General features: G+C 42.4%; 1 pseudogene; it reads right to left on the bottom strand.

Annotated features, from left to right (window-relative positions):
- Positions 1-2,707: 2,707 nt before the first annotated feature.
- Positions 2,708-19,287, bottom strand: LOC119333879 (annotated as a pseudogene).
- Between the last annotated feature and the right edge of the window lie 3,077 nt (positions 19,288-22,364).

Genomic DNA, 22,364 nt, shown 5'->3' on the forward strand with positions numbered 1-22,364 from the left:
GCGGCTGCGGCGCGTCCTCCAGGAGGCGGGGGAGAGGCGAAGAACGGCAGGGTGCTGGCGGCGCCATCGCCGGCTTGCTGCAGCGTGGCGGCGGGGCTTAGCGGGCCCGTTTCGGGCCTGGCCGGGCCAGGGGTGGCCTGGCATGCCCTGCTGCCGCGTCCGGACGGCTACCGCGACGGTGCCGGAGGTTCTGGCCTCCCGCATGACGGCGGTGGAGGTGGTTCCCTCCCGTTCGGCTTCGGTGTTGCTTCTCCCTCTGCGGGGCGCTTCTCTCCAGTCCTCTTGGCCTCGTGTTGGTGTCCGCAGTGAGGCGGCGTGGGTGCGGCGCAACCGTGATGACGCATGCTGGTGGGCGGTGGTCTGGCTGGTCGGCTCCGGTCCGTTGGGCGGTGGGGATGGAGTGCGGGAGAAATCCTTGCCGGTTCTTCGGCTTCGACGCGGTGACACCTGCGGGTGCCACCATTCCTCCCTGGAGGGTGTCGGTGATATCCATCCCCCACCTCCCTCCGCGTGCCGGGGGAAACTCTAGGACATGTCCGGGCAGCAGCGTCGTCGGCGTCGCATTCCTTCTTGGAGGTGCTGCTTGGTACGCGGTGGTTCAGAGCCTCGGGTTGTGGTGGTTTGTGTCTGGAGGGCGTAGCGGTGGCGGGTCATCCGCGCTTTGTCGAGCTGCCGTTGTTGGCATTTATTTCTTCTTCTTTTTCTTTTGGGCTTGCTGTGCTGTTCGCTCCAGATATCCTTGTATCGGTGTTGGTTGCTTTGGAATACAAAGCGGAAGGAAACCCTTTTTCGGTAAGACCAATGAAATTGACGTAGACTCAGCTAATAAGAAAGTTTTCTTTGGTTACTGAGTATAGATGCAAAAAAGAAAGGGAATTGCCAATATAGAAGATTGCATAAACCCAAAATGCAACCAAGATACGGACGCGAATTTTTGGAACATGGCGCCACGCGAGGATGTAATCTGGGTAGTCCATGCATGCTATGTGATTAGCACCTTATATGGTGATTAAATGAATACGCCAACGCTATGCTAGGTTAATTCAGCAAATACATGTATATGGGCTGGTGGTTGGGCATCTTAAATGAAGCCGATACATACTTGAGAGATCAATGTGAGGTGTTGCGCCAGTGGTTTCCCTGTACACCTTGAATGTTGGTAATTAAACCATGTGGGATTAACGACTCATTTTTTCTTCTTTGGTCAACCGTTGTTCATAGTAGGTGTTTTTTTAAGTTCTTCATATATAGTACTTGTTGGGATTGTAATAATGCCTCCCCTAGTGGAGATGGTAGGGTTCAGCATATATATGATGTTTTCATTTTTCAAACGTCATATACATAATGTTAGGGGCCTAAGACAATTTAATTAGTCTTATTGAGGAGGAGATATAACCTTACTTGAAATAAAAAATGTTAACACAAACATCTATATATGCCAAGCTTTAAAAATTGGATTGCAAGAAACTAGTATTACATTTAGGGGCAGCTGGGTTGTGGTCTTCATTACTATACTAAAGGTACTTGATAATTATGCAAATAATACTAGCAAATTAACATGAACATGAGTAAATCTGCTAGGGTAGGTTGTGATAATGAGCCATTATCAACATCATTATGGTGGGATCAATGGCAAACGGGATGTAGGCCAGACATTATCATTGCTGCCGAAAGCCAGCATACGTCTAGCCACTGACATGTTAATTTGGATTATTTTCACAACTGCCACACTCCTGTCCATCTCCTATGCTCCCACACATTAGGTGCTCCCATGATACATTTTTTCAAAAAACATATTTAGCTGTTTCAAGAAATTCTGAAAATAATTATGAGTGTTCATAAGACATATGTTGACAACCTGTAAAAAGTTCAACTCAAAATTTCGAAATACACATGGGAAACAAAAAGGAGAAATCAGAATGTAAATAATGTCATTCTGGCTTTTGTCTTTTTGTGGCACTATTCATACTGAATTTGTCTTTTTTGTTTCTTGATGTGTGTTTTGGATTTTGATTTGAAATTTTTACAGATTGTAGACACATGCCTTTTGAACACTCACAAATTTTGTGAGACATTTAAACACGTTTTTGAAAAAGGGTAGCATGATAGCATGTAATGTGTGGTAGCATCTAATATTTTTCCCTCTTGCCTGAAGCTGGTAGCACATAAATGGACAGTAACTCAATGCGTACTGATCTGCACAAAGCGGCAGGGAGCGTGTTGTAGTTACCCATTCAGCCTGACAAAAACTTAATGCACTCAGAGCGAATGTACTACCTGGATACGGTGACAAGATATTAGTATACGCGCTTTGTGTATTAAAACTGCACGAATCACGAGGGAGCTGACCGGCAGGATTACATCCTCGCGTGGCACCGCGTTCACTCATGATTTATCGCCAAGATACTACATAAAAAGTTTCGAATATTCTAACCCCATCCGCCATTCATCTTCAGTTTTATAAAAAAAACAAGGGAATGTGCACACAAATTCAGCAACATATCATATGTTTTTTCTCTAACATGCATTGAAAGCATGCAATTGTGTATTAGTAATAACTAGTAACATATTAAGGTGATAACTGGATATATACATGTACAGCCAAACTTTATAATTGGCATATAAACGGCACATTGCAACAACTATAGAGATTTTGCACAACATGAAAATCAATGACAGCTTGATTTTACTATATTCTTGTTGCATCTCACTTACCAGAGCTAAGATAAACATTACATTTCACAGAAGGGTATCCCGTGAAGATGTCGCACATTTTCGTGATTGTATCATCACTTGACGAGATCTCATCTGACAGCTTCACAATCACTGTTTTAAGCATTGGTGCAGAACGGAATATCAGTTTCAAGAAATCAAGCTCGTGATCCTCTGCTTCAGAGCCAACGATTTCTAAATCTTCAAGGGCAGTCAAGGAGATAATTTGGGTCCTCCAGTTCGTAGTCTCACAAGGACAATTTGCAGGGCATGCTTCTTCCTCCTAATAGTACCAAAGATGTGAATGGTTACAAAATGTATTATTGAGAATTTGAGATATAAAGCAGAAGGAGCATTACCCATGATCTCTGTCGGACTCGGAGTCTCGGACGACCTTAAGTCTCCTTATAACACTACAGATCCTATTCAATCCAAGAAGATGCAACACAAATTCTCCAAAAACATGACCTGTTGTTCTCAGATGTAGCTCCAAAGCAAAGAAGTCAGTAACTATATGCTTCTCTAACTCTTGTGCAAAGTTTGCGGCTTCACCGGAAAAACTATACCAGCTCTGAAAAATCAATTTGTTACATATGTATCATTCATAAAGTTAAGTTTAGCTGGTTTTATTTCAGTAAATTGACCAAGAGAGGAGACACACAGTGAAGGCATGAATGAGCAGCGAAGGGGGTTGTCCGGGTATGTCTGCCATCCGTAGTCTGAGGCTTGTTGAGGATCCAAAGACCAAACCCAATAGTTCCATTGTCATAGTGCCACTGCCACGAGACATTCTGGATCATTGGTGCTAAGATGGAGATGCTCACCTGTTGTTCGGCCAATAAGGACAGCGAGTATTCAAGCTACCCCTACTGATGCCAAGTTCATCTTTCTAAGATCAGCCGTAATCCACATAGGAGCCGGAAAGTTGGAGCAAAGATGAGGAGATATAATTTCCTCCCTGCTATTATCATCCAAATCGAGAACTCCCATGTCGCAGTGATTATTCTTCAATCCCGTTGTCCAGAAAAAACTATCATCAGTAAAGTAGACATGATTTGCCTTGAGTGCTGGATATTCTTCAGCATTGAGACAAAGAGATTGATTATGCCCAAGAAATAACACATGGGCACGCAACGAATTGATTTCCTTAAGTTTACTTGCCACCTTGTCAACTTCATACATATTAATTCTGCCTGTTTGCCAAAACACAGATGCCCCAGGTTCAGGTTCTAAATCATAATCCCCAAAGATTCTCCCAATAAGCAGCAGATCACCCCAGGGAGCTTGAACGATGTACACACTGCCAGCTGAAACATTCTCAGATGCCCCCATAATTATCTTCATACTGGCGAAAGGCCCACTAAGATCAAAAGCATGAATTTCTCCAGTTGCAGTCGCTGCATACAATAGGCCATTCTTGTAAGTGCAGTCGTCATAGATATCATGAGGTGGCAGCCAGGTCCACTTGTCATCCCCTACCCTTGCATAAGAGAGCTGACGCATTGGATTGTGGATGAGCACCACAATGAAGCTTTCCGTGGATGCATCGGAGAACACATATGCCTTATAGTGGAGTTCGTGCCGCAGGTTGTCAAGAGCAAAGATTGATGGTGAGTTATAACCATCGTGCATTCCAGTGTGCCATGAGAGTTCATACTTGTGGGCAGCACCATTCTCATCAAAGATGGGCCTCACCTGCTCAATTGTGATCACTGAAGGGAGAGCAATCTGTTCACATGTGACCGGATTGACGAGGTGCATCTCAGATCTCTCATCAGCAGTTATCAGCCAGCCATGTGAGGACCCGATCAAACACCTAGTGCGGATAGGCGGCTCCGGGAGGGTTAACTTGTACGATCGCTTCTCTGCGAGGCTGTAGAGGCATGCGACACTCTCACGAGTGGATTTGGAAGTGTAGAGGAGACTGATAGACTTTGTGGATCGGTTAGGCTAGGATTCCGGCAACGGTGATAGGTATTACCTTTCCTTGTGGCTCGAGGAGCTCCGGTTGCCGGCTATGGCGCCGGTGCCGGCGTGATGGCAAAGAGTGGTGGTGGCGGTGCTTCCCATCAGCACTGAACTAACCCTAGATCGGTAGGGGATTAGATGGGGTGTACGGCGCTGCGACAAACCTCGTGATGCGAGCCGCCGACCCCCATCTCTTTATATAGTGCAGGTGACAGGGGCCCGTCACCCATAGTGGGTTGAGCACCCCCGATCAGGGCGCGGATCTAAGGGCCCGGTGGGCCGTTGGGCCCATACGGTGGAGATTATCCTAACATTCTCCCCCTTGATCTCAACTTTTACTTTTGACTGTATACTTTTACTTTACTCGTTTCATAACAGATCAATACATAGAACATGTTTCATCGTCACAGCTCAATTGCCGATAGAATCAGACAGCCACAACGTACCTCTCTGTTTTGAAACAAATTCTTTAACCTTGGGCCCTTTTATTGTCCGGAAATTTTAGACTATACCATAAAACCCATGTCGACTGTGTGTTCGGATCCGAACACACTGGGCGGTAAGCCTTTAATAAGCAGATCTGCAAACACTTGTCTGTTGCTTTTATGCTTCAAGCATTTCTACATAATTCCGGACTTTCTCCTTTACAACGCATAACTCTATGTCAGTGTGTTTGGCATCAACACTTGACTCGTTGTCATAGGAGCGAAAAACTTAAAATGGTTATCGCTGTTGTAAACCATTATCAACTCCGGGTACATGCATCAACATTTTGCCTGTCCCTCAGCCTCATATCAAGCTATAACATATCTTTGCATCACATTGATGATAATTGTTTCATTCTTTGGAGCTTTTCCACACATAAACCTCCAAGTATGAAAGTTAGCGACAATTGTGGATTTCGCTATACATTTCACAAGTCATGTCTTTGTACTCACAATCTTTTGAGAGCACTTATTTCTTTCAGCTTGAGGCCGTTATCTTTGACTCCATTCCAGTGATCTATATGTTGGGGAACGTAGCAGAAATTCAAAAAAATTTCTACGTATCACCAAGATCTATCTATGGAGAGACCAGCAACGAGTGGAAGGAGAGTGCATCTACATACCCTTGTAGATCGCTAAGCGGAAGCGTTCAAGTGAACGGGGTTGATGGAGTCGTACTCGTCGTGATTCAAATCACCGATGATCAAGTACCGAACGCACGGCACCTCCGCGTTCAACACACGTACAGCCCGGTGACGTCTCCCACGCCTTGATCCAGCAAGGAGAGAGGGAGAGGTTGAGGAAGACTCCATCCAACAGCAGCACAATAGCGTGGTGGTGGTGGAGGAGCGTGGCAATCCAGCAGGGCTTCGCCAAGCACCATGGGAGAGGAGGAGTAGGGAGAGAGGTAGGGCTGTGCCAGAACTTCGTGTATAGCTCCCATGCGCCTCCCCACTATATATAGGGGTGGAGGGGCTGGTTTCTTGCCCTCCAAGTCCATTGGGGCGTTGGCCAAGGTGGGAGGAAAGAAATCTCATTATTTCCTTCCCCACCGATTGTTATCCCCCCTTTTTAGGGATCTTGATCTTATCCCTTCGGGATATGATCTTATTCCTTCTAAGGGGGGATCTTGGTGCGCCTTGACCAGGGGTGTGGGGCCTTTCCCCCACTACCCACGTCCATGTGGGCCCCCCCATGTAGGTGGGCCCCACTCCGGAACCTTCTAGAACCTTCCCGGTACAATACCGAAAAATCCCGAACTTTTTCCGGTGGCCAAAATAGGACTTCCCATATATAACTCTTTACCTCCGGACCATTCCGGAACTCCTCGTGACGTCCGGGATCTCATCCGGGACTCCGAACAACATTCGGTAACCACATACAAACTTCCTTTATAACCCTAGCGTCATCGAACCTTAAGTGTGTAGACCTTACGGGTTCGGGAGACATGTAGACATGACCGAGACGTTCTCCGGTCAATAACCAACAGCGGGATCTGGATACCCATGATGGCTCCCACATGTTCCACGATGATCTCATCGGATGAACCACGATGTCAAGGACTTAATCAATCCCGTATTCAATTCCCTTTGTCTATCGGTATGTTACTTGCCCGAGATTCGATCGTCGGTATCCAATACCTTGTTCAATCTCGTTACCGGCAAGTCACTTTACTCGTTCCATAACACATCATCCCGTGATCAACTCCTTGGTCACATTGCGCATATGATGATGTCCTACCGAGTGGGCCCAGAAATACCTCTCCGTTTACACGGAGTGACAAATCCCAGTCTCGATCCGCATAAAACAATAGATACTTTCGGAGATACCTGTAGTGCACCTTTATAGTCACCCAGTTACGTTGTGACGTTTGATACACCCAAAGCACTCCTACGGTATCCAGGAGTTACACGCTCTCATGGTCGAAGGAAGAGATACTTGACATTGGCAAAGCTCTAGCAAATGAACTACACGATCTTTTGTGCTAGTCTTAGGATTGGGTCTTGTCCATCACATCATTCTCCTAATGATGTGATCCCGTTATCAACGACATCCAATGTCCATAGCCAGGAAAACAAGACTATCTGTTGATCACAACGAGCTAGTCAACTAGAGGCTCACTAGGGACATATTGTGGTCTATGTATTCACACGTGTATTACGATTTCCGGATAATACAGTTATAGCATGAATAAAAGACAATTATCATGAACAAGGAAATATAATAATAATACTTTTATTATTGCCTCTAGGGCATATTTCCAACAGTCTCCCACTTGCACTAGAGTCAATAATCTAGTTCATATCGCCATGTGATTAACACTCACAGGTCACATCGCCATGTGACTAACACCCAAGAGTTTACTAGAATCAGTAGTCTAGTTCACATCACTATGTGATTAATACTCAATGAGTTTTAGGTTTGATCATGTTGCTTGTGAGAGAGGTTTTAGTCAACGGGTCCGAACCTTTCAGATCCGTTTGTGTTTTACAAATCTCTATGTCATCTCCTAGATGTAGCTACCACGCTCTATTTGGAGCTAATCCAAATAACTGTTCTACTTGGAGCTATTCTAAATTGTTGCTCCATTATATGTATCCGGTATCTCTACTCAGAGCTATCCGGATAGGTGTCAAGCTTGCATCGACGTAACCCTTTACGACGAACTCTTTTACCACCTCCATAATCGAGAAAAATTCCTTAGTCCACTAATTTCTAAGGATAACTTTGACCGCTGTCCTGTGATCCATTCTTGGATCACTCTTGTACCCCTTGACTGACTCATGGCAAGGCACACTTCAGGTGCGGTACTCAGCATGGCATACTGTAGAGCCTACGTCTAAAGTATAGGGGACGACCTTCGTCCTTTCTCTCTTTTCTGCCGTGGTCGAGCTTTAAGTCCTAACTTCGTACCTTACAACTCAGGCAAGAACTCCTTCTTTAACTGGTCCATCTTGAACACCTTCAAGATCATGTCAAGGTATGTGCTCATTTGAAAGTATTATTAAGCATTTTGATCTATCCTTATAGATCTTGATGCTCAATGTTCAAGTAGCTTAATCCAGGCTTTCCATTGAAAAACACTTTCAAAATAACCCTATATGCTTTCCAGAAATTCTACGTCATTTCTGATCAACAATATGTCAACAACATATACTCATAAGAAATTCTATAGTGCTCCCACTCACTTCTTTGGAAATACAAGTTTCTCGTAAACTTTGTACAAACCCAAAATCTTTGATCATCATCAAAGCACACATTCCAACTCCGAGATGCTCACTCCAGTCCTTAGAAGGATTGCTGGAGCTTTGCATACTTATTAGCATCTTTTGGGATTGACAAAACCTTCCGGTTGTATCACATACAACCTTTCCTCAAGTATAACATCGAGGAAACAATGTTTTGACATCCTATCTGCAAGATTTCATCAATCATGCAGTAACTGCTAATCCAATTCCAACAGACTCTTAGCATCGCTACGAGTGAGAAAACCTCACCGTAATCAACTCCTTGAACTTGTCGGAAAACATCTTAACAACAAGTCGAGCTTTCTTAATGGTGACATTTACCATCATTGTCCGTCTTCCTTTTGAAATCCATCTGTACTCATTAGCCTTACGACCATCGAGCCGTTCTGCCAAAGTCTACACTTTGTTTTCATACATGGATCCTCTCTCGGATTTTATGGCCTCAAGCCATTTATCGGAATCCGGGCCCACCATCGCTTCTCCATACCTCGTAGGTTCATTGTTGTCTAGCAACATGACTTCCAAGACAGGATTACCGTACCACTCTGAAGTAGTACGTATCCTTGTCACCCTACGAGGTACGGGAGTGACTTGATCCGAAGTTTCATGATCACTATCATAAGCTTCTACTTCAATTGGTGTAGGTGCCACAGGAACAACTTCCTGTGCCCTGCTACACACTGGTTGAAGTGATGGTTCAATAACCTCATCAAGTCTCCACCATCCTCCCACTCAACTCTTTCGAGAGAAACCTTTCCTCGAGAAAGGACCCGATTCAAGAAACAATTCATATTGCTTTCGGATCTGAATTAGGAGGTATACCCAACTGTTTTGGGTGTCCTATGAAGATGCATTTTATCCGCTTTGGGTTCGAGCTTATCAATCCTGAAACTTTTTCACATAAGCGTCGCAGTCCCAAACCTTTAAGAAACAACAACTTAGGTTTCTCCAAATGGTGTCGTCTCAAACGGAATTACGTGGTGCCCTATTTAAAGTGAATGTGGTTGTCTCTAATGCCTAACCCATGAAAGATAGTGGTAATTCGATAAGAGAAATCATGGTACGCATCATATCCAATAGGGTGCAACTATGATGTTCGGACACACCATCACACTATGGTGTTCCAGGCGGTATTAATTGTGAAACAATTTCCACAATGTCTTAATTGTGTGCCAAAACTCGTAACTCAGATATTCATCTCTATGATCATATCATAGACATTTTATCCTCTTGTCACAATGATCTTCTACTTCACTCTGAAATTACTTGAACCATTCAATAATTCAGACTTGTGTTTCATCAAGTAAATATTCTCAACATCTACTCGAATCATCTATGAAGTAAGAACATAATGATATTCACTGCATGCCTCAGCACTCATTGGACTACACACATCAAAATGTGTTACTTCCAACAAGTTGCTATCTTGTTCCATCTTACTGAAACCGAGGCTTTTCAGTCATCTTGCCCATGTGGTATGATTTGCATATCTCAAGTGATTCAAAATCAAGTGAGTTCAAACGGTCCATTTGCATGGAGTTTCTTCATGCATATATACCAATAGACATGGTTCGCATGTCTCAAACTTTTCAAAAATGAGTGAGTCCAAAGATCCATCAACATGGAGCTTCTTCATGTGTTTTATACCATTATGACTTACATGGCAGTGCCACAAGTAAGTGGTACTATCATTACTATCTTATATCTTTTGGCATGAAAATGTGTATCACTACGATCGAGATTTAATAAACCATTCAGGTTTAATGCTAATCTTGATGGTAGAGGGAGCGTGCGATGTTTGATCACATCAAACTTGGAAACACTTCCAACATATATCGTCAGCTCACCTTTAGCTAGTCTTCGTTTATTCCGTAGCTTTTATTTCGAGTTACTAACACTTAGCAACCGAACCGGTATCTAATACCCTGGTGCTACTAGGAGTACTAGTAAAGTACACATTAACATAATGTATATCCAATATACTTCTATCGACCTTGCCAGCCTTCTTATCTACCAAGTATCTAGGGTAATTCTGCTCCAGCGGCTATTCCCCTTATCACAGAAGCACTTAGTCTCAGGTTTGGGTTCAATCTCGGGTTTCTTCACTGGTGCAGCAGCTGATTTGCCGTTTCATGAAGTATCCCTTCTTGCACTTGCCCTTCTTGAAACTAGTGGTTTCACCAACCATCAACAATTGATGCTCCTTCTTGATTTCTACTTTCGCGGTGTCAAACATCGCGAATACCTCAAGGATCATCATATATATCCCTGATATGTTATAGTTCATCACGAAGCTCTAGCAGCTCGGTGGCAATGACTTTGGGGAAACATCACTATCTCATCTGGAAGATTAACTCCCACTTGATTCAAGTGATTGTTGCACTCAGACAATCTGAGCACAAGCTCAACGATTGAGCTTTTCTCCCTTAGTTTGCAGGCTAAGAAAATCGCCGGAGGTCTCATACCTCTTGACGTGGGCACGAGCCTGAAATCCCAATTTCAGCCCTTGAAACATCTCATATGTTCCGCGGTGTTTCGAAAACGTCTTTAGTGCCTCAACTCTAAACCGTTTAACTGAACTATCACGTAGTTATCAAAACGTGTATGTCCGATGTTCGCAACATCCACAAACGATGTTTGGGGTTCGGCACACTGAGCAGTGCATTAAGGACATAAGCTTTCTACTGTCCGCATAATTGCTACTTTCAACTTTCAACTATATTTTCTCTAGGAACATATCTAAAACAGTAGAACTAAAGCGCGAGCTACGACATAATTTGTAAAAGGTCTTTTGACTATGTTCAAGATAATTAAGTTCATCTTATGAACTCCCACTCAGATAGACATCCCTCTGGTCATCTAAGTGATTACATGATCCGAGTCAACTAGGCCGTGTCCGATCATCACGTGAGACAGACTAGTCATCATCGGTGAACATCTTCATGTTGATCGTATCTACTATACGACTCATGCTCGACCTTTCGGTCTCCGTGTTCCGAGGCCATGTCTGCACATGCTAGACTCGTCAAGTTAACCCTAAGTATTTTCGCTGTGTAAAACTGTCTTACACCCGTTGTATGTGAACGTAAGAATCCATCACACCCGATCATCACGTGGTGCTTAGAAGCGACGAACTGTAGCAACGGTGCACAGTTAGGGGAGAACACTTCTTGAAATTTTGTAAGGGATCATCTTATTTACTACCGTCGTCCTAAGTAAACAAGATGCATAATCATAATAAACATCACATGCAATTATACATTTGTGACATGATATGGCCAATATCATATAGCTCCATTGATCTTCATCTTCGGGGCTCCATGATCATCTTGTCACCGGCTTGACACCATGATCTCCATCATCATGATCTCCATCATCGTGTCTTCATGAAGTTGTCACGCCAACGACTACTTATACTTCTATGGCTAACGCGTTTAGCAATAAAGTAAAGTAATTTACATGGCGTTGTTCAATGACACGCGGGTCATACAATAAATAAAGACAACTCCTATGGCTCCTGCCGGTTGTCATACTCATCGACATGCAAGTCGTGAATCCTATTACAAGAACATGATCAATCTCATACATCACATATCATTCATCACATTCTTCTTGGCCATATCACATCACATAGCATACCCTGCAAAAACAAGTTAGACGTCCTCTAATTGTTGTTTGCATGTTTTACGTGGCTGCTATGGGTTTCTAGCAAGAACGTTTCTTACCTACGCAAAACCACAACGTGATATGCCAATTGCTATTTACCCTTCATAAGGACCCTTTTCATCGAATCCGTTCCGACTAAAGTGGGAGAGACTGGCACCCGCTAGCCACCTTATGCACCAAGTGCATGTCAATCGGTGGAACCTGTCTCACATAAGAGTACGTGTAAGGTCGGTCCGGGCCGCTTCATCCCACAATACCATCGAAACAAGATTGGACTAGTAACGGTAAGCATATTGAACAAAATCAACGCCCACAACTACTTTGTGTTCTACTCGTGCAAAGAATCTACGCAATAGACCTAGCTCATGATGCCACTGTTGGGGAACGTAGCAGAAATTCAAAAACTTTCCTACGTATCACCAAGATCTATCTATGGAGAGACCAGCAACGAGTGGAAGGAGAGTGCATCTACATACCCTTGTAGATCGCTAAGCGGAAGCGTTCAAGTGAACGGGGTTGATGGAGTCGTACTCGTCGTGATTCAAATCACCGATGATCAAGTACCGAACGCACGGCACCTCCGCGTTCAACACACGTACAGCCCGGTGACGTCTCCCACGCCTTGATCCAGCAAGGAGAGAGGGAGAGGTTGAGGAAGACTCCATCCAATAGCAGCACAACGGCGTGGTGGTGGTGGAGGAGCGTGGCAATCCAGCAGGGCTTCGCCAAGCACCATGGGAGAGGAGGAGTAGGGAGAGAGGTAGGGCTGTGCCAGAACTTCGTGTATAGCTCCCATGCGCCTCCCCACTATATATAGGGGTGGAGGGGCTGGTTTCTTGCCCTCCAAGTCCATTGGGGCGTTGGCCAAGGTGGGAGGAAAGAAATCTCATTATTTTCTTCCCCACCGATTGTTATCCCCCCTTTTTAGGGATCTTGATCTTATCCCTTCGGGATATGATCTTATTCCTTCTAAGGGGGGATCTTGGTGCGCCTTGACCAGGGGTGTGGGGCCTTGCCCCCACTACCCACGTCCATGTGGGCCCCCCCATGCAGGTGGGCCCCACTCCGGAACCTTCTAGAACCTTCCCGGTACAATACCGAAAAATCCCGAACATTTTCCGGTGGCCAAAATAGGACTTCCCATATATAAATCTTTACCTCCGGACCATTCCGGAACTCCTCGTGACGTCCGGGATCTCATCCGGGACTCCGAACAACATTCGGTAACCACATACAAACTTCCTTTATAACCCTAGCGTCATCGAACCTTAAGTGTGTAGACCCTACGGGTTCGGGAGACATGTAGACATGACCGAGACGTTCTCCGGTCAGTAACCAACAGCGGGATCTGGATACCCATGATGGCTCCCACATGTTCCACGATGATCTCATCGGATGAACCACGATGTCAAGGACTTAATCAATCCCGTATTCAATTCCCTTTGTCTATCGGTATGTTACTTGCCCGAGATTCGATCGTCGGTATCCAATACCTTGTTCAATCTCGTTACCGGCAAGTCACTTTACTCGTTCCGTAACATATCATCCCGTGATCAACTCCTTGGTCACATTGCGCATATGATGATGTCCTACCGAGTGGGCCCAGAGATACCTCTCCGTTTACACGGAGTGACAAATCCCAGTCTCGATCCGCATAAAACAATAGATACTTTCGGAGATACCTGTAGTGCACCTTTATAGTCACCCAGTTACGTTGTGACGTTTGATACACCCAAAGCACTCCTACGGTATCCAGGAGTTACACGCTCTCATGGTCGAAGGAAGAGATACTTGACATTGGCAAAGCTCTAGCAAATGAACTACACGATCTTTTGTGCTAGTCTTAGGATTGGGTCTTGTCCATCACATCATTCTCCTAATGATGTGATCCCGTTATCAACGACATCCAATGTCCATAGCCAGGAAAACATGACTATCTGTTGATCACAACGAGCTAGTCAACTAGAGGATCACTAGGGACATATTGTGGTCTATGTATTCACACGTGTATTACGATTTCCAGATAATACAGTTATAGCATGAATAAAAGACAATTATCATGAACAAGGAAATATAATAATAATACTTTTATTATTGCCTCTAGGGCATATTTCCAACACTATATATGGACTGGACATTGCCAAAACAACCCGGATATGTGAACTGTGTCAGGGTAATGTATTGAGCTTCCAACAACTGAAACATATGGTACCATATCCGTTTTCAATCTTTTCTCATCAACTCTTGGAACACCATAGTTTCTAGTTCCATTACCCTTAACTATAAGAACAGGCGTAGGTTTTCTCGCATGCATACTTTAGAGACCTTTCTTAGCATGTCCATGCGACATTCCTAATACCCCTTTTATTCTTTTCTTGGTGAATCTTGATAATTATAACGAGAGACACTCTACCGAGAACATTCTTTTGAACTTTGAGAACAAGAACTTCTTTTCTTCTCCTGCAATAGATTGAGGGTCTCTTTGATTCAAAGGATTTTCATAGGATCTTTGAAGGATTAGAATCCTTAGGAATTTTTCCTATGTTGATCGTTTGATTTGTAGGATTGAATCCTATAGGATTTTTTTCCTAAGGATTCATTTGTACTACATTTTACAGGAATTCTAACATCCACTAGTAATTCTTTGTTTTTCCCTTGACACAATCAAACAAACTCAAATCCTAAGGGATCCAATGGACATGCCATTTCAATCCTGCATTTTTCCTATTCCCGTGTTTTTGCAATCCTATGAATCAAAGAGGCTCTGACATGACCACTAGTAAGTAGGATGTCATGGATTAGGAAATGAATTTCCCATTATATAACTTTGCATGAATACAATTGTCCTCTCATTTTATTTAACCCAAAACAACATTTGATTGCTTTAGTCCATAAAAGACTCCTTCAGGCAGTATCCCCTGTGTTCTTTACTTTCATCTGATGTAACTCAGATCATAATATCTTTCATCTGATGTAACTCAGATCATGATGTGCTACCAACACTCATTGTAATCTATTCAGTGCAAAACGCGCAAAAACCTTTCGATTTAAGTCGTGTTTTACACCTCTACATATTTCCTTTGGAGTCACATTGTCCTTGTAGACTCTTTACAGCCTACTGTTTTGGCTCCATTGGAAATTACTCATCAGTCCCGAACATCGTCGGGATTCACCAATTTCATTTCATCTCACATAGTCTCTTATCATTTAGACAAGCAGACACTTCTCAAAGCTTGAATGAGCGCTTTAAATGAGGTGGGATCAATCTCCATTTGAATTCCACTAACATAGACTTTATAGTAATCAGAAGTATCTGATTTTATCATTCCTTGAGACCATCAGTGTCTCAGGTACTGGCACTTCTCTCATATGGGGATGTGTTGTATAGGTCATACAACATGCTCCCCCAGATTACTCCATCTTCACTAAAAATGGCGTATCTTTAAACTTTATAATTTGGGTTTATTCTGTTAAAACTTTCTTCTTTATGGCACTTTAAGCACCGTCTTAGTATTCCTTACTCTGCTTTCGGAACTGTAAAAGATCCAGAAATACAGCTATTTGTTTTCTTTAGGGGTATTAATATGACCGTCATACTCTCCCAGAAGATCACATTCTTCATCACATTATCTAAAGTATAGGGGAGTTTCAACATTCTTAATTTATCCCATATACCTTTCTCCCCCTCGAAATGTGGCAAGAACTTTTCTGCCACAATTTTGAAAAACCATTGATAACTCTTGTGAATTGAGGAAACTTTGATTATCTACTTCATTCATTAGATTACTTCATACGAAATGAAGTTATCTCTTCATACAAAATGAAGTTATCTTTTAACTAGTATGGGAGTACCTTTTCCTCATTCCATTTCAGAAACTCAATAGAGTTCTTTATCATTAGTACTTTTGCAAGTCACACTTGCATGTCATTCTTATCTTTAGTTTCGTCTGTAACTTTTATTCTCTTCGGATTTATTGAGTGCTTAATGACCATTACACATAAGATGTACGGTTGATACTAGGAAAGCATAATAGCTACTCCATACTTTTCTCCCAGAGTAGGACACATTAAAAGCACATGAGTCATCATGTCTTTCTCCTGTCATACAGGATAAGTCTGAGAAAATTTCTGCCGCCATACGGGTTACGCAGGGATTTTCTCAGACTTATCCTGCCATGCGGGTTTATCATAATCATCTTTTCCGGCCATGCGGGTAATTCCCTGTAAGGGACATAAATGCTAGAATTGGCTCTTTTGACTGCATATTCAATCATCAAATTTATAAATAAATCCGAATGCTCTTTGACACACATACTTGATCCGACGTTGGTCAAATTAAACACGCATGTTGCTTGTTTTATCTCAAATCATAGAGAGTACATGAAAAACATTCGTCAACCAAGACTCTCAATGATCTATCTCTTTTCTTTTGAAACCATTCTTTAGAGAGAATATACTATCTCACGTTATGACCTTTCTTGGTCATCTTTCGGGTCACTAGTACCCCAACCATTCGCTTTCATGAATGAAAGCATGGAAAACTTTTAGTCTGAGAAAACTTAGCCAATAATCAACAATAATGAGCATAAAAATAACCCTACGTTGGTCTGTTTAAAAAATATGCACATTAAACTTTTGCAAAACTTCCTTTTTATACTCTAAATCATCGTTGTGGTAGAATTAGAATAAAACTCATTCTTCTACATTAATTCCATATCACCGTTGGGCGGAAATGGAAATAATGCATATAACTCATAAACAATGTGATGATAGTATTTCTATTAAACAACTTTGCTCAGAAATAATCATCATCAACTTTATTGCAGCGGAAACAAGAAATATACATTTCTCTAGTTCAAGAGCATTTCTTTATCTTTAACTGTTCTATGAAAATTGATCACTTTGATACAAAATTTATCAGAGATTTAAGCTTTGAACATAAGAATCATAGAATTATAGTACTGTTATCATCAACGTTGGTCAGAAAATAACAATACCATATTTTAACTTTAAAAAAATATCTTTCTTTTATCATATCGGAAACTATCTGCATCTTATTTCACCCACAAGTGAAAAAAAAACTTCTCTCAAAAAACTGTTCATCCAATTAAATTTTCCCGTTGGTTCCAATTTAATTGGAGGATAATACTTTTTCTTTGCAGCGGAAACTTTCTGAATCTATTCAGAAACAATTCTATACTGTTTTACTCTCTAAGCAATTTCAACCGATTGGTTCAAAAATGCATTTGAGAAACAACAATTTAATCTTTTACTTTAGTTCTATTCACTTTTAAAAGAACATTTTTATTTTTATTTGCAGCGGAAAAACATGAATAAAACATTCATGAACTTTTTTTACAGAAACTTTTCTTTCATAAAATAAAAATTCATGAACTTTATTATTTTCTTTATAAAATTCATGGACATATCTTTTTCTGAAAATTTTCCATTTTTCATTTTTAGAAACTTTTTCTGTTTACTTTTCTATTTTCTAAACAAATATTTTCGTTGGAAAATTTTTGCATAGAAAAACTGTTTGAAATCTGCCCAAAAAATGGACAAATAACAAAAGAAAAAACAACAACAAAAAAAAACAGCTGGCTGCAGCCTCGGCCCAGCACCCCGCGCTCGCGCCCGCGGCGGCTAGCCTGGTCCGGTTCGTCTCTCGGCCCAGAAGGCCCAGCGCCGAGCTAGGGTTTGTATCCTAGGCGTTGATTTTGATCGGACGGTGACCCGCTCTTTTCTCTCAAACAAAACCAGGAGACCGTGCGAGACCCTGTTCCAGTTCCTCTCCTCGCCCCCGCATCTCACCGGATTGCTTCGTGGCGTTCAACATCGGCCACTCGGCCACCGCGTCACGCCAGTCGCCGGCGACGACGTCTAAGCCAGCACACTGCGCGAGCACCTTTCTCCTGCCCCTCCTTTCCTTTGACAGAAAGAGAGGGACGCCTGCTGCGCCCTCCTCTGCTCCCCCTTGCGCCTCGACGGCGCCCTTTTCTGTGGAGTAGCGGCGGGGCACGGTTGCGTCGGCTGCGAACCTCCGCGCCGCGCGAGCGGCCTCCCCTTTCCCTTTCTACTTTTTTATCCACCTGGCAGAGAGAACGAGAGAGAAGGAGAGTGTCGCGGCGCCGCTGCGCTCCCTCTGCTCCCCTTCCCATCTGCGTCATTGCCAACCCCTTCGCCGGTCGCGCGTTCCCATTGCGGTGAGCGCGCCGCCGTCGAATGGATCGGTGACGGTGCTCTTTCCCCGATGGGGTCTGTTCTTTTGGCAGCCGCGAAGGCGTGGTGCCCCCACTGCCTGTGTTCTTCTTCCGAATGGCTTGGCATGCCGATGCCCATCCGGATCGAGAGGAACGGCGCGGCCGGTGCGGCGGCGCGACTTTTCCGGCGAGCACGAGGCTCTCTCCAGTGATTTCTTTTGCCCTTCTCTTTAGGGTTCTAAGGGAGGGGGTTGAGTTCTTTGAGTTGTACCGAAATCCAAAACCGAAAACATAGCTGATACCATTGATAGACTTTGTGGATCGGTTAGGCTAGGATTCCGGCAACAGTGATAGGTATTACCTTTCCTTGTGGCTCGAGGAGCTCTGGTTGCCGGCTATGGCACCGGTGCCGGCGTCATGGCAGAGAGTGGTGGTGGCGGTGCTTTCCATCAGCACTACACTAACCCTAGATCGGTAGGGGATTAGGTGGGGTGTACGGCGCTGCAACGAACCTCGTGATGCGAGCCGCCGACCCCCACCTTTTTATATAGTGCAGGTGACAGGGGCCCGTCACCCATAGTGGGTTGAGCATCCCCGATCAGGGCGCGGATCTAAGGACCCGGTGGGCCGTTGGGCCCACACGGTGAAGATCATCCTAACAGAGACATGGCGTCTGCTGGCGTTTGTACTGCCCAAGGCTCCGTAGGCTTGTGTATGCGGAGCGCCAGGATGGGCAGACAGAGCCGGCACGCACGAGGTCAGGGATCTCAAGGGCGGCAAAGATACAGTACCCATCAAAATGTCCGGAGGCAGCTCCGGCAATGTGCCCAGTGTAGTCTTCTTGGTCAGCTGTAGCTCAACATGTTCATCTTTGCAGAATCTCTTGAGTGAACTGGGAGTGAAGCCTAACATCTTTGGCAAAGTTCTGAAGATTAGGGTGCACAAATACGTCCGGTGTATAGCAAGCTTCCCTAAGCTCATTATCCTGGCAACGCTACATGACTCCATTGGATATCTCCAGCTTCGGCCAAACCGACAAATTTCGCAGAGTGTCTCTGCAGATAATCTCAAGCTTCGGCCAAACTGACAAAAAAACTCAGTAAGTTGGACGCAAATTTCTGCAGAGGAAAGGCTGGCTCCTGGCTATACTTATATACAGATAGATCACCAGCCGCTTCAAATTCCAGTAGGAGAAGCAAATCCGAGCCCAAGAAGGCACTCGACAAAGACTCGGACTTGTTTCTGCAGGAATTCCGAGTCACGCAGGCAAGGGCGAACGGAAGAGCACTGACCGGCGGAGGTGCCACCAGAGGGGATTAATCGGCCGGGGGAGGAGCTGGGGCAGCCGCCGACGACAAGGGGGAGCTGGTTCGTCCGAACTGTGGCCAGCGAAGACGGCGATTCGAACCGCTGGGAGGAGCAAGCTGACTTCCCGCTGCCGGCCGCGGCGGCGAGGGAATGGGAGCGGGAGCAGTGGAGCGGCGTGGTCTTTTTTCCTGTCCTTGCCGGTACTGGTTTTTTGAGCGGTCAATTGGCAAGCAGCCCATCATACATACATCTCACAGGCCCCTGCGTGTAATACAAGTATAAAGTAACCTTCGCTCAAAAAAAGTGTAAAACAACCAATTTCTTATTCATTCCACTAGAAAAAAAATCTACTCTTCAAAGGACTGTAAAAATAAAAATAGTATGCATAAACCAGGAAAATTCACAACATGAAATAATGTAGCGGACATGAACCTCAATAAAAAAGAAAAGAACAACAAAAATGTGTTTTTGTTCAATTTTTGGTTTGTAGTGGCAATCAAATAGATATGTTTACTTAGTTTACTTAATTGGGTCCAACACAAAGGTAATTACTGAAGGCTCAGTCACATGCAATGATCTAAGGTCAACCTCGTGATAGCTTCTCATATTGAGATTGGATATTCAACTTAAACTGAAATCCATATAACTTTTTCACATAAGCGTGTGAATTGATGGCAGAGAAAAATTGCACACAACTCTGCACCGAAATTGCACACAACTTAAACTGAATTCACATAAGCGTGTGAATTGATGGCAAAGAAATATGATTATTTTTGCATATTACGTTAAAGTGCAATTTCGGTGCAAAGTTGTGTGCAATTTTTTCTTTAAAAAGAATTTTCTCTTCTTAAAAGAAATACCAACGCCACTAATTCATTCTTTTTTAGAAAAATAATTTGATATTGTTTTACTCTTTACTTCATTTTCATTCTACTTTAAGGTTAGTACCAATTCCACTATTCATTTGTTCTTAGATTTTGTTTTTGCAAAAGTTCCACTTTTATATGCTTATTCTTGCATATTTTTAAAAAGCGCAATTTTTATGTATATTTCGTGCAATTTTTGTCAGTGCTTGTTTTAGATTATTTTTCATATTTTCTTTGTTCTTAAATGGTAATACCAATGCCATTAATTTATTCTTTCTTTTGTAGGTATTTTTGTTTTATTTTTATTTCAATTTTCTGTTTTTATGTGTTTTTTCTTGGATGTTGAGTGTGTGTAAATATATGCACGCAAGTACTACATGTATACATTCTATTAGAGTATGGAAATTTGACTACTATATGTTTCTTTTTACATATTATAAAAGGTGCATTTTTTGTACTAATCATGACGAAATTTTTGTTTCAGTTTCTCTCTTATTTAAGTGTAATACCAATGTTACTAATTCATTCATTCTTTGTAACTTTTTTTGTAAATTCTACTAGTATATGATTGTTCTTGCATATCTAAAAAAATGCAATTTACATGTAAATTATGTGCAAATTTATCATGATTTTTCCATTCCTTTCTTCTTAAAGGGTGGTACAAAAGCCACTACTTCATTCTGTTGTAGAAAATGTTATTTTTTGTGTGTGTTTAAATAAGTATACACACAAGTACTATACAACATGTGTGTAAATTATAGTAGAGTGCGAAATTGCAATATTATATGTACCTTTTTTTTTGCATATTACTGAAAGTGCAATTTTCAGTGCAAACTTGTGTGGCGTTTTTTTCTCCTTTTCTTTTTTCTTAAAGGGGTTAATTATTCCCTAGAAAACTTCATTATTTTGATTTTGTTTTTTTCTTCTTATAAAGGGTTTCATTCTTCCACAGAAAACTTCATATTTTGATTTTGATTTTGTTATTATTTATTTTATTTTCTTTCTTTAGAGGCAGTACCGATATCATTCCACTATTGTATGTTTATTTTTGTATATTTTTAAAAATTCGATTTATGTATAAATGTGTACAAATTTTGTCATTTTTTATTTTCTTCTTCTTAAAAGGGAGTACTAATTTATGTACACAATATTGTACTTGCATGTATACTTACACACATTGTGTACTTGCATGTATACTTGTTGCAGAGGGAGGAAGTGGAGAAAGGAGAACAAAGCAGTGTTGCGCTCGACATGCTTGTTAACGAAATATGGCAAACCTTTGAGTGACGCATTCCTGAGAGACATGTTTTAGTAAAGAAAATTACCATCTGTCAATTCTACCATATGATACGTGTTTATCCCTTAGCAGCGCACGAGCGCATAACTGGTACTCACTTCGATCCATAATAAGTGTCGTATTGAGAACAGAAACTTCCTTGAAGATAAGTTGCTTCAAAATGATAATAAGTATAGATTATGAAACGCATTTGAAAACAGATATAATAATGCCAAATTCACACTGTTTTAAGCGGGCAGTTTCTTCTATGTTAAATTAAATCATCAACCTTGAAACCTATAAAATTCGATATGCAAAAAGAACAGAAACTTCCTTGAAGATAAGTTGCTTCAAAATGATAATAAGTATAGATTATGAAACGCATTTGAAAACAGATATAATAATGCCAAATTCACACTGTTTTAAGCGGGCAGTTTCTTCTATGTTAAATTAAATCATCAACCTTGAAACCTATAAAATTCGATATGCAAAAAGAAAAGGTTGTATTGGAGATGAGAGGTATCGATCATACCTGCCTCTTATTAGCATATATAAGCGCTCTACCATTTGAGCTACATCCCCATTTTATGTTCTCAAAATTAATCCTGGCTATTTATATATTAATTAACCTTTTT

The sequence above is a fragment of the Triticum dicoccoides genome, chromosome 7A (genome assembly GCF_002162155.2).
Source record: "Triticum dicoccoides isolate Atlit2015 ecotype Zavitan chromosome 7A, WEW_v2.0, whole genome shotgun sequence".
Classification (NCBI taxonomy): Eukaryota; Viridiplantae; Streptophyta; class Magnoliopsida; order Poales; family Poaceae; genus Triticum; species Triticum dicoccoides.